The following is an 11727-nucleotide window of genomic DNA, read 5'->3' as shown; positions in this document are numbered from 1 at the left end:
CGGCAGCCCTCGTCCCACCGCCCCTCCCTCCTCCTCCTCCGGCCGGCCCCTCCCCCTCCTCTCTCCTCCTAGATTTTAGAATGTAGACATTGTAGAATGTAGGTTTTTTAATAGAATAATTTTTTTTGACTATTTTAGGAGTTTTGAATAAAATAGAAGTAAGAAAATTTAGGGTAGAACTAGGGTAGTAGAATTTTTAGCAAGTGTTTAATAGAAATAGTTTATTTAGTAAGTGATTAATATAACTAGTTTATTTATATTAAGTAATTAATAGAACTAGTTTATTTAGTAAGTAAATTAATAAACTAGTTGAATTAATAGAACTAATGTATATTTAGTAAGAAAATTAATATAACTAGTTGAACTACTTTATTTTTAGAAAGAACTAGTTTTTTTCTATTTATAGTAAGTTTATATTTAGTAAGAACTAGTTGAATTAATAGAACTAGTTGAACATGTCATATTTGTCGTTATTTTTTTTATTTTAAGCAATTATTCGGGATGTATTAGTGATAACTTATAGGGTTTTTTCTTTTGCAGAAATCAAGGAGCCCCTCCATCATCCCCGCCGTCATCTCCGTCACCGACCCCTTCGACCTCGAGGTGAGACCAGCCAAATCTCCATGTCAATATGAGTCCTATAAGATATATATTATGTAGATAAAAACTTGTATATCCTGTGTTGCCCAAATAGGATATGTGGTTGCCCAAGTGGCCGGTCATGTTCAGGTTACACCTCCGAGTGGCCTATGTTTTGCCGGAGTGTTAAATAATTTCCGTTCCGGCAAATTTCAGGCACTCGATATGTCCTTTTTTAGCAAAGGTCATGCTGGATTTTTCTGTGAAATCTGGCATGACTTGTGCTAGAATATGTAGGAAATATCGAGTGGCTTGAATTTCTCGAAAAATAATGATCTAATTTAGGTTTTTAGTACATATATTTAGTTGTACAAGTTTAATCTTTGAATTATGAACGTAGGAAATGTCGTACTCGGATGACGAAAGTCTCCCGGGGGAGTGCAGCTGGTGCCACGACGATCGAGGTCTATGCGACAGGTGCCCTCATCTGGACGATGATCGGCGCTTCAGCATTAAGCTCGAGGAGACCTTCGACGTTGAAATGGTACGCAACGACGACAAGTGTTTTTTTGTAATTAAGCACGACTTCAACTATTTCAACATCTAATTTTCATCTTTTACAATTCGACTAGCTTATCCCATGCTATGCAAGACGCTATTTCTTGGAGAGGATGGGTTTTGAAGACCATGAAAATTTTGAAACAAAGAAAATACACCTAAGGACCCATCATGATATGGGTTTTGAAGTAAATCTGTACAATTCTCAGAGCGTAACCCATTTTGGTTGCCAAAATTGGGAAGCACTTTGCAAAATGTATGGTTTTTATGAGGGTATGATTGTCACCATGGATCTTGGTGATCCTGACATCGAGCAAAACAATATGGACATTTGGGTCCTTGTTGATACGCTTCTGATTCTACCGCTATGTGATTTTCTCAAACATAGTTATTAACTAATTTATATTGTTTATTTCAAAATAGTTGACAACTTATTTCCATTGACAGCTTATTTTCATTCTTCAAAGAATGTGTAGAAGATGGTAGACAAAACCCACTACACCGATGGCTCTGAATTAACTTATAAGGAGAAAAATCATCTGATCGCATTTTGTACTTTCTTTGAGAATTACAGTACCTATTATCAAACTCCTCCAAATTATGGTGAATACGTGCCACTAGTGCACGTGTTGAACCACGATAACTTCTATGGAGATACCCTGGTAAGATTTTTTTACTATTACGACATTCGTGCATCTTTTGCATACTTCTAAAACTAGTACATCATTGCTAACTACGAAGTTACTATGTTTATCAACAGAAAATCCCGATGGATTGTGTGCCTCATCTGATGTATTACAATGGTCGCCTTGAAGTTCTGAACATATAGCCAGGTCATCCTACGGATCTCACCTGTGCATATCGGATTTCTGAAACCGGTGAACACATGGTAATCAAAGAGTGGAAAAAATGTTTGGACATTCGTAAGGAGGTTCTTGGAAGCAACATTAAGTGAAAGGCAAGAATTGGAGACAGGATAATCTGCATTCTCCATAATGGAGAGCCAGGGGCTATCTTGTTTTTTGCTATTTTACCTTAGAGAATATAGTAGGTCCTAAGAGAATGTAGTAGGTCCTATGAGGTACAATATGTTTATTATGTGGTACAATGTGTTAGAGTTGATGATGAGGAGTAGTTGTGATTATGACTAGTGACCAACTTGCTATGTGATGTATCATCAATGAAAACAATGATCATGAGGAGGTGTTATATGACAATGATGTATTATGATGATAAGCTGTTAATGATATGATGATGATGATGATGATGATATTTATTATATGATTGCGTGAAAGAACCGCAGATTAGTTTCAAGTGGATGTCCATCCACTTGAAACTAGTCCACGGTTCTTTCACCCAATGATGTAATAACTCATTATGATGTAAAAACAATCACTAAATTGCTGCTGTATGAAAACTTGTATAGAGGTGTATGAATACGACATGAAATAAAAAAGAAATAAAATACGGAATAATAGTAGTAGTGCGGGCTGGGAGAATCGCTACTAGTAATTACCAGTAGCGCCGCGTCGAGAAAGCGCTACTACTAAGTCGGTGTAGCAGTAGCGTGGGTTAACCAACGCTACTGCTAACCTTTAGCTGTAGCGTCGTACCAGTAGCGCTCCTGCTCGCGTTCCATATAGTCCTAAAACCCACACTGCTGCTAGGCTTTTCCCTAGTAGTGTCACCAAAGGAAGTAATAAAGTCTTTTTCAGGTGCCGTTGCGGGGGAGACTTTGTGTGCCTAATCTTTGTGTTTAGAGTTTTTCGTTAATATTTTGTTTCAGTTTTTGGTTTACTTTTTGTTGCAAGTCTTGTCAGTTGAAAACCATAAAACATTATCATGGCTCGTAATCTTGGAAGCTTTGCTACTCCTAGCACAACATGTTGTTGCTGCCGCTGAGTATGAGATAAAACCAAACCTAGTCTTTATGGTTCAACAAGACAAATTTGGAGGCTTAGCTTCTGAGGATGACGATATGCACTTGCATAATTTTTCTGAATTGTGCAAGATGAAACACATTAGAGATTATGATCTTTACGCTTTAAAATTACGTCTATTTCCTTTCTCTTTGAGAGGAAAAACAAAATAATAGCTTCTAGCTTTGCCTAGGGGCAATTGACGAGTGTTATTTTTACACTCATGTAACCTGAGTTTAAACCAATATATTTCCATAAAACCAAGATATTCACTCCAATATTGCCACTAATAACTAATGCATAGGATTCTAAATATCCTATCTTTATTTTGTTTTCACAGGAAATGGGATATTTATGGACGGAATCAAGCCAACACATGGAAATGAGTAAAGTGGAGATAGAGGGATCAAGTGGGAGGCACACCAGAGAAACAAAGCAAAAGACCATGCGACCACGTCCGCTTGAATGAACCTTTATAAAGGGGACGGTGACAAATGTACAACAGATAATCAAGAACATCATGAGGGGAGCGCAGAATAGACCAGTCATCATCATTCCCATCTCCATCAACCCTAGCTGCTCCCATTTCCATCTCCATAGCCACCACCTTCACCGGCACCATAGTTCTCAGCAATCTAGTCATACTTGTAATCGTGTATCACAGACTGCATCCATTGTAAGGCATATTATCAATCATTCAATCTTCATGATGTGTTCTTCGTGTGATCTGTTCTTCAGTAGTCCGGTAAGGTATGTGTTGAGGCAAGAGCCTTGCAACCCGATGTATTTGTTGGAGGGATCAATGGAAGTGTTTTGAATTGATGTCCTGTATGTGTGAAATAATTTTTTTCATACTTGTCTCTTGTCTCATTCATGTTCTTCATCCCTACATATGCCGAGGATCACGGAGAATGATCCATGGACTGGCAAAGGGCAGGGAAACCGTGAAGTGTTATTTGAACACCGGTGACAGAAAGGTCTAGTGCGGTAACACAGATCCTATCCCTGGGGATTCAAGAGGTGTAGCCTTTAAACACCCAATGCTTTTGTCTGATTATTGCAATATTAATTATCAAGGCAACCCAACATGCCATATAGGGCCTTCGGTTGGACAACTATCTCTTGATGCAGGACACATGTTGGTCAAGATGTAATATGGACACCCCCACTTCAATTCGTAACAAGCACATCTTGATGGGTGACTTCCAACACACAAATTAAGGTCATATTTAGTCCCGTCACAAATATATGGTTATAAGCATTAAGACCTCATACCCATGCATGTGTTTTATTATAAGTGATTTCATTGTCAGGTTTGACTTATGATCCGGTCAAAAGCTGAAATTAATTCTTTAGCAAAAACTTGTTTGAGACCCTATTTTAAGGGGCACTGTCCTCCCGTGGCTTCGATAACTCGGGCTCACCTCTAGGAAAAAAGCGAGATACCTTACTGTTCCATTTTCAGATCACCAAAGGAAGTAAGTAATCAAGAAGTCCTCGCCAAAGCCGGAACACGTTGAGGGGGAAGTGATAACCCACAAGTATAGGGGATCTATCGTAGTCCTTTTGATAAGTAAGAGTGTCGAACCCAACGAGGAGCAGAAGGAAATGATAAGCGGTTTTCAGCAAGGTATTCTCTGCAAGCACTGAAATTATAGGTAACAGATAGTTTTGTGATAAGATAATTTGTAACGAGCAACAAGTAAAAAAAGTAAATAAAGTGCATCAAGGTGGCCCAATACTTTTTGTAGAAAAGGACAAGCCTGGACAAACTCTTATATAGAAGAAAGCGCTCCCGAGGACATAGGGGAATATCATCAAGCTAGTTTTCATCACGCTCATATGATTCGCGTTCGGTACTTTGATAATTTGATATGTGGGTGGACCGGTGCTTGGGTGCTGTCCTTACTTGGACAAGCATCCCACTTATGATTAACTCCTATTGCAAGCATCTGCAACTACAAAAGAAGTATTAAGGTAAACCTAACCATAGCATAAAACATATGGATCCAAATCAGCCCCTTACGAAGCAACACATAAACTAGGGTTTAAGATTCTATCACTCTAGCAACCCATCATCTACTTATTACTTCCCAATGCCTTCCTCTAGGCCCAAATAATGGTGAAGTGTCATGTAGTCGACGTTCACATAACACCACTAGAGGAGAGACAACATACATCTCATCAAAATATCGAACGAATACCAAATTCACATGACTACTAATAGCAAGACTTCTCCCATGTCCTCAGGAACAAACGTAACTACTCACAAAGCATATTCATGTTCATAATCAGAGGGGTATTAATATGCATATAGGATCTGAACATATGATCTTCCACCAAATAAACCGGCTAGCATCAACTACAAGGAGTAATCAACACTACTAGCAACCTACAAGTACCAATCCCAGACTTAGAGACAAGAATTGGATACAGGAGATGAACTAGGGTTTGAGAGGAGATGGTGTTGGTGAAGATGTTGATGGAGATTGGCCCCCTCCCGATGAGAAGAGAGTTGGTGATGACGATGGCGATGATTTCCCCCTCCCGGAGGGAAGTGTCCCCGGCAGAACAGCTCCGCCGGAGCCCTAGATTGGTTCCGCCAAGGTTCCGCCTCATGGCGGCGGAGTCTCGTCCCGAAAGCTTGCTTATGATTTTTTCCTCAATGAAAGACTCCATATAGCAGAAGATGGGCATCGGAGGGCCACCAGGAGGCCCACGAGACAGGGGGTGCGCCCAGAGGGGTAGGGCGCGCCCCCACCCTCGTGGCTGGTGACTGGCCCCCCTCTGGTACTTCCTGCGCTTAGTATTTTTATATATTCTGGAAATAACTTCCATGAAGTTTTAGGACTTTTGGAGCTGTGCAGAATAGGTCTCTAATATTTGCTCCTTTTCCAGCCTAGAATCCCAGCTGCCGGCATTCTCCCTCTTTATGTAAACCTTGTAAAATAAGAGAGAATAGGCATAAGTATTGTGACATAATGTGTAGTAACAGCCCATAATGTAATAAATATCGATATAAAAGCATGATGCAAAATGGATATATTAGGAAGCGATCCGTTGGCCGCCATAATCTTCTTTTTCTTCGCTAGCGCCGCCATGTTGGCTGTTGCCTTGGCCTTCACCCGACGATCCATTTTGCTAGTCTGCTCGGCCAAGGCAGGTACTGTGGTCACTCCGGAGGAACTACCGATGAAAGCCATCGATGCTCTGCTGCCGATGAGGTTCCTTCCTTCCCGCCGTCTTTCTAGTGTTTGCGCCACCAAATTCATGGCCGCCGGTCGGTCTCCGACACTAGAGCTAGGGGTGCAACAAGGGGAGGGCCTACCCATTCCGCACATCAATGGGGAAGGCTAGCCGGCAGAGGCTATTGCAGCGGCAGCGGTGGGTGGTGGCGGGAAGCGGTGGGTGAAGGAAATATGTGATACGTCTCCAATGTATCTATAATATTTTGATTGTTCCATGCTATTATATTATCTGTTTTGGATGTTAATGGGCTTTATTTTACACTTTTTATATTATTTTTGGGACTAACCTATTAACCGGAGGCCCAGCCCAAATTGCTGTTTTTTTGCCTATTTCAGTGTTTCGTAGAAAAGGAATATCAAATGGAGTCCAAATGGAATGAAACCTTCGGGAGTGTGATTTTTGGAACAAACGTGATCCAGGGGACTTGGAGTGGACGTCAAGAAACAATCGAGGAGGCCACGAGGCAGGGGGGGCGCGCCTACCCCCCTAGGCGCGCCCTCCACCCTCGTGGGCCCCTCGTTGCTCCACCGACCTACTTCTTCCTCATGTATATATTGACATACCACGAAAACATCCAGGAGCACCACGAAACCCTATTTCCACCGCCGCAACCTTCTGTACCCAAGAGATCCCAACTTGGGGCCTTTTTCGAAGCTCCGCCGGAGGGGGCATTGATGACAGAGGGCCTCTACATCAACTCCATGGCCCCTTCGATGATGTGTGAGTAGTTTACCTCAGACCTTCGGGTCCGTAGCTAGTAGCTAGATGGCTTCTTCTCTCTCTTTGGATCTCAATACAAAGTTCTCCTCGATTCTCTTGGAGATCTATTCAATGTAAATCTTATTTTTGCGGTGTGTTTGTCTAGATCCGATGAATTGTGGGTTTATGATCAAGTTTATGTATGAACAATATTTGAATCTTCTCTGAATTCTTTTATGTATGATTGGTTTATCTTTGCAAGTCTCTTCGAATTATCAGTTTGGTTTGGCCTACTAGATTGATCTTTCTTGCAATGGGAGAAGTGCTTAGCTTTGGGTTCAATCTTGCGGTGCTCGATCCCAGTGACAGAAAGGGAAACGACACGTATTGTATTTTTGCCATCGAGGATAAAAAGATGGGGCTTATATCATATTGCATGAGTTTATCCATCTACATCATGTTATCTTGCTTAAGGTGTTACTCTGTTCTTATGAACTTAATACTAGCGGTGGATGTGCGGAGTAATAGTAGTAGATGCAGGCAGGAGTCGGTCTACTTGTCGCGGACGTGATGCCTATATACATGATCATACCTAGATATTCTCATAATTATTTGCTTTTCTATCAATTGCTCGACAGTAATTTGTTCACCCACCGTAATACTTATGCTATCTTGAGAGAAGCCACTAGTGAAACCTATGCCCCCCGGGTCTATCTTCCTTCATATTAATATACCGTTATTTCCATTACCGTTTATTTTGCAATCTTTACTTTCAATCTATATCATAAAAATACCAAAAATACTTATCTTATTATTATCATCTCTATCAGATCTCACTCTTGCAAGTGGCCGTGAAGGGATTGACAACCCCTTTATCGCGTTGGTTGCGAGGTTCTTATTTGTTTCTATAGGTACGAGGTGACTCGCGCGTGGTCTCCTACTGGATTGATACCTTGGTTCTCAAAAACTAACGGAAATACTTACGCTGCTTTACTGCTCCACCCTTTCCTCTTCAAGGGAAAACCAACGCAGTGCTCAAGAGGCAGCAATATGCCCTAGAGGCAATAATGAAGTTATTATTTGTCTCCTTATTTCATGATAAATGTTTATTATTCATGCTAGAATTGTATTAACCGGAAATATAATACATGTGTGAACACATAGACAAACATAGTGTCACTAGTATGCCTCTACTTGACTAGCTCGTCGATCAAAGATGGTTATGTTTCCTAACCATAGACATGAGTTGTTATTTGATAAACGGGATCACATCATTAGAAGAATGATGTGGTTTACTTGACCCATTCCGTTATCATAGCACTTGATCGTTTTAGTTTACTGCTATTGCTTTCTTCATGAATTGTACATGTTCCTATGACTATGAGATTATGCAACTCCCGATTACCGGAGGAACACTTTGTGTGCTACGAAACGTCACAACGTAACTGGGTGATAATAAAGGTGCTCTACAGGTGTCTCCGATGGTACTTGTTGAGTTGACATAGATCAAGATTAGGATTTGTCACTCCGATTATCGGAGAGGTATCTCTGGGCCCTCTCGGTAATGCACATCACTATAAGCCTTGCAAGCAATGTGACTAATGAGTTAGTTGCAGGATGTTGCATTATGAAATGAGTAAATAAACTTGCCGGTAACGAGATTGAACTAGGTATTGAGACACCGACGATCAAATCTCGGGAAAGTAACATACCGATGACCAAGGGAACAACGTATATTGTTATGCGGTTTGACCGATAAAGATCTTTGTAGAATATGTAGGAACAAATATGAGCATCCAGGTTCCGTTATTGGTTACTGACCGAAGACATGTCTCGGTCATGTCTACATAGTTCTCGAACCCGTAGGGTCCGCACGCTTAAAGTTCTGTGACGATCGATATTATGAGTTTTTGTGTTTTGATGTACCAAAGGTAGTTCGGAGTCCCGGATATGCGCACGGACATGATGAGGAGTCTCGAAATGGTCGAGCCGTAAAGATCGATATATTGGATGACTATGTTCAGACACCGGAAGTGTTTCGGGAGGTTTCGGACATTTACCGGAGTACCGGGGGGTTACCGGAACCCCTCGGGGAGTATATTGGGCCTAATGGGCCTTAGTGGGAGAAGAGGAGGGGAGGCCAAGGGCATCCGCGCGCCCCCTCCCCCTCTAGTCCGAATTGGCTTCACTAGTGGCTTCTCTCAAGAGCATAGGTATTTTACGGCGGGTGAACAAATTACTGTTGAGCAATTGACAGAATTGAGCATAGTTATGAGAATATCTAGGTATGATCATGTATATAGGCATCACGTCCAAAACAAGTAGACCGACTCCTGCCTGCATCTACTACTATTACTCCACACATCGACCGCTATCCAGCATGCATCTAGAGTATTAAGTTCATAAGAACAGAGTAACGCCTTAAGCAAGATGACATGATGTAGAGGGATAAACTCATGCAATATGATGAAAACCCCATCTTGTTATCCTCGATGGCAACAATACAATATGTGTCTTGCTGCCCCTACTATTACTGAGAAAGGACACCACAAGATTGAACCCAAAGCTAAGCACTTCTCCCATTGCAAGAAAGATCAATCTAGTAGGCCAAACTAAACTGATAATCCGAAGAGACTTGCAAAGATAACCAATCATACATAAAAGAATTCAGAGAAGATTCAAATATAGTTCATAGATAAACTTGATCATAAACCCACAATTCATCGGTCTCAACAAACACACCGCAAAAGAAGATTACATCGAATAGATCTCCACAAGAGAGGGGGAGAACTTTGTATTGAGATCCAAAAAGAGAGAAGAAGCCATCTAGCTAATAACTATGGACCCGAAGGTCTGAGGTAAACTACTCACACTTCATCGGAGAGGCTATGATGTTGATGTAGAAGCCCTCCATGATCGATGCCCCCTCCGGCGGAGCTCCGGAACAGGCCCCAAGATGGGATCTCGTGGATACAGAAAGTTACGGCGGTGGAATTAGGGTTTTGGCTCTGTATCTGATCGTTTGGGTGTACGTAGGTATATATAGGAGGAAGAAGTACGTCGGTGGAGCAACAGGGGGCCCACGAGGGTGGAGGGCACGCCTGGGGGTGGGGGGGTAGGCGCACCCCCTACCTCGTGGCCTCCCTGTTGATTGCTTGACCTAGGGTCCAAGTCTCCTAGATCTTGTTTGTTCCAAAAATCACGTTCCCGAAGGTTTCATTCCGTTTGGACCCCGTTTGATATTCCTTTTCTTCGAAACCCTAAAATAGGCAAAAAAACAACAATTCTGGGCTGGGCGTCCGGTTAATAGGTTAGTCCCAAAAATAATATAAAAGTGGATAATAAAGCCCAATAATGTCCAAAACAGAAGATAATATAGCATGGAGCAATCAAAAATTATAGATACACTGGAGACGTATCACATACGGATCTGAATGTTGCAGACCCGTTGACTAAGCCTCTCTCACGAGCAAAACATGATCAGCACCAAGGCTCCATGGGTGTTAGAATCATTATTGTGTAATCTAGATTATTGACTCTAGTGCAAGTGGGAGACTGAAGGAAATATGCCCTAGAGGCAATAATAAAGTTATTATTTATTTCCTTATTTCATGATAAATGTTTATTATTCATGCTAGAATTGTATTAACCTGAAACATAATACATGTTTGAATACATAGACAAACATAGTGTCACTAGTATGCCTCTACATGACTAGCTCGTTGATCAAAGATGGTTATGTTTCCTAACCATAGACATGAGTTGTCATTTGATAAACGTGATCACATCATTAGAAGAATGATGTGGTTTACTTGACCCATTCCGTTATCTTAGCACTTGATCATTTTAGTTTACTGCTATTGCTTTCTTCATGACTTATACATGTACCTATGACTATGAGATTATGCAACTCCCGATTACCGGAGGAACACTTTGTGTGCTACCAAACGTCACAACGTAACTGGGTGACTATAAAGGTACTCTACAGGTGTCTCCGATGGTACTTGTTGAGTTGGCATAGATCAATATTAGGATTTGTCACTCCGATTATCGGAGAGGTATCTCTGGGCCCTCTCGGTAATGCACATCACTATAAGCCTTGCAAGCAATGTGACTAATGAGTTAGTTGCGGTATGTTTCATTATGGAACGAGTAAAGAGACTTTCCGGTAACGATATTGAACTAGGTATTGAGATACCTACGATCAAATCTCGGACAAGTAACATACCGATGACAAATGGAACAACGTATATTGTTATGCGGTTTGACCGATAAAGATCTTCGTAGAATATGTAAGAACCAATATGAGCATCCAGGTTCTGCTATTGGTTATTGACCGGAGACATGTCTCGGTCATGTCTACATAGTTCTCGAACCCGTAGGGTCCGCACGCTTATAATTTTGTGACGATTGGTATTATGAGTTTTTGTGTTTTGATGTACCGAAGGTAGTTCGGAGTCCCGGATATGATCACGGACATGACGAGGAGTCTCGAAATGGTCGAGACGTAAAGATCGATATATTGGATGACTATGTTCAGACACCAGAAGTGTTTCGGGTGGTTTCGAACATTTACCGGAGTACTAGAGGGTTACCGGAACCCCTCGGGGAGTATATTGGGCCTAATGGGCCTTAGTGGGAGAAGAGGAGGGGCGGCAAGGGCATCCGCGCGCCCCCTCCCCCTCTAGTCCAAATTGGACAAGGAGGGGGGCGGCGCCCCCCT

This window comes from Triticum urartu, chromosome 5A (genome assembly GCF_056163025.1).
Source record: "Triticum urartu cultivar PI428250 chromosome 5A, HENAU_Tu73, whole genome shotgun sequence".
NCBI classification, from domain to species: domain Eukaryota; kingdom Viridiplantae; phylum Streptophyta; class Magnoliopsida; order Poales; family Poaceae; genus Triticum; species Triticum urartu.
Note: the sequence above shows the minus strand (reverse complement) of the source record.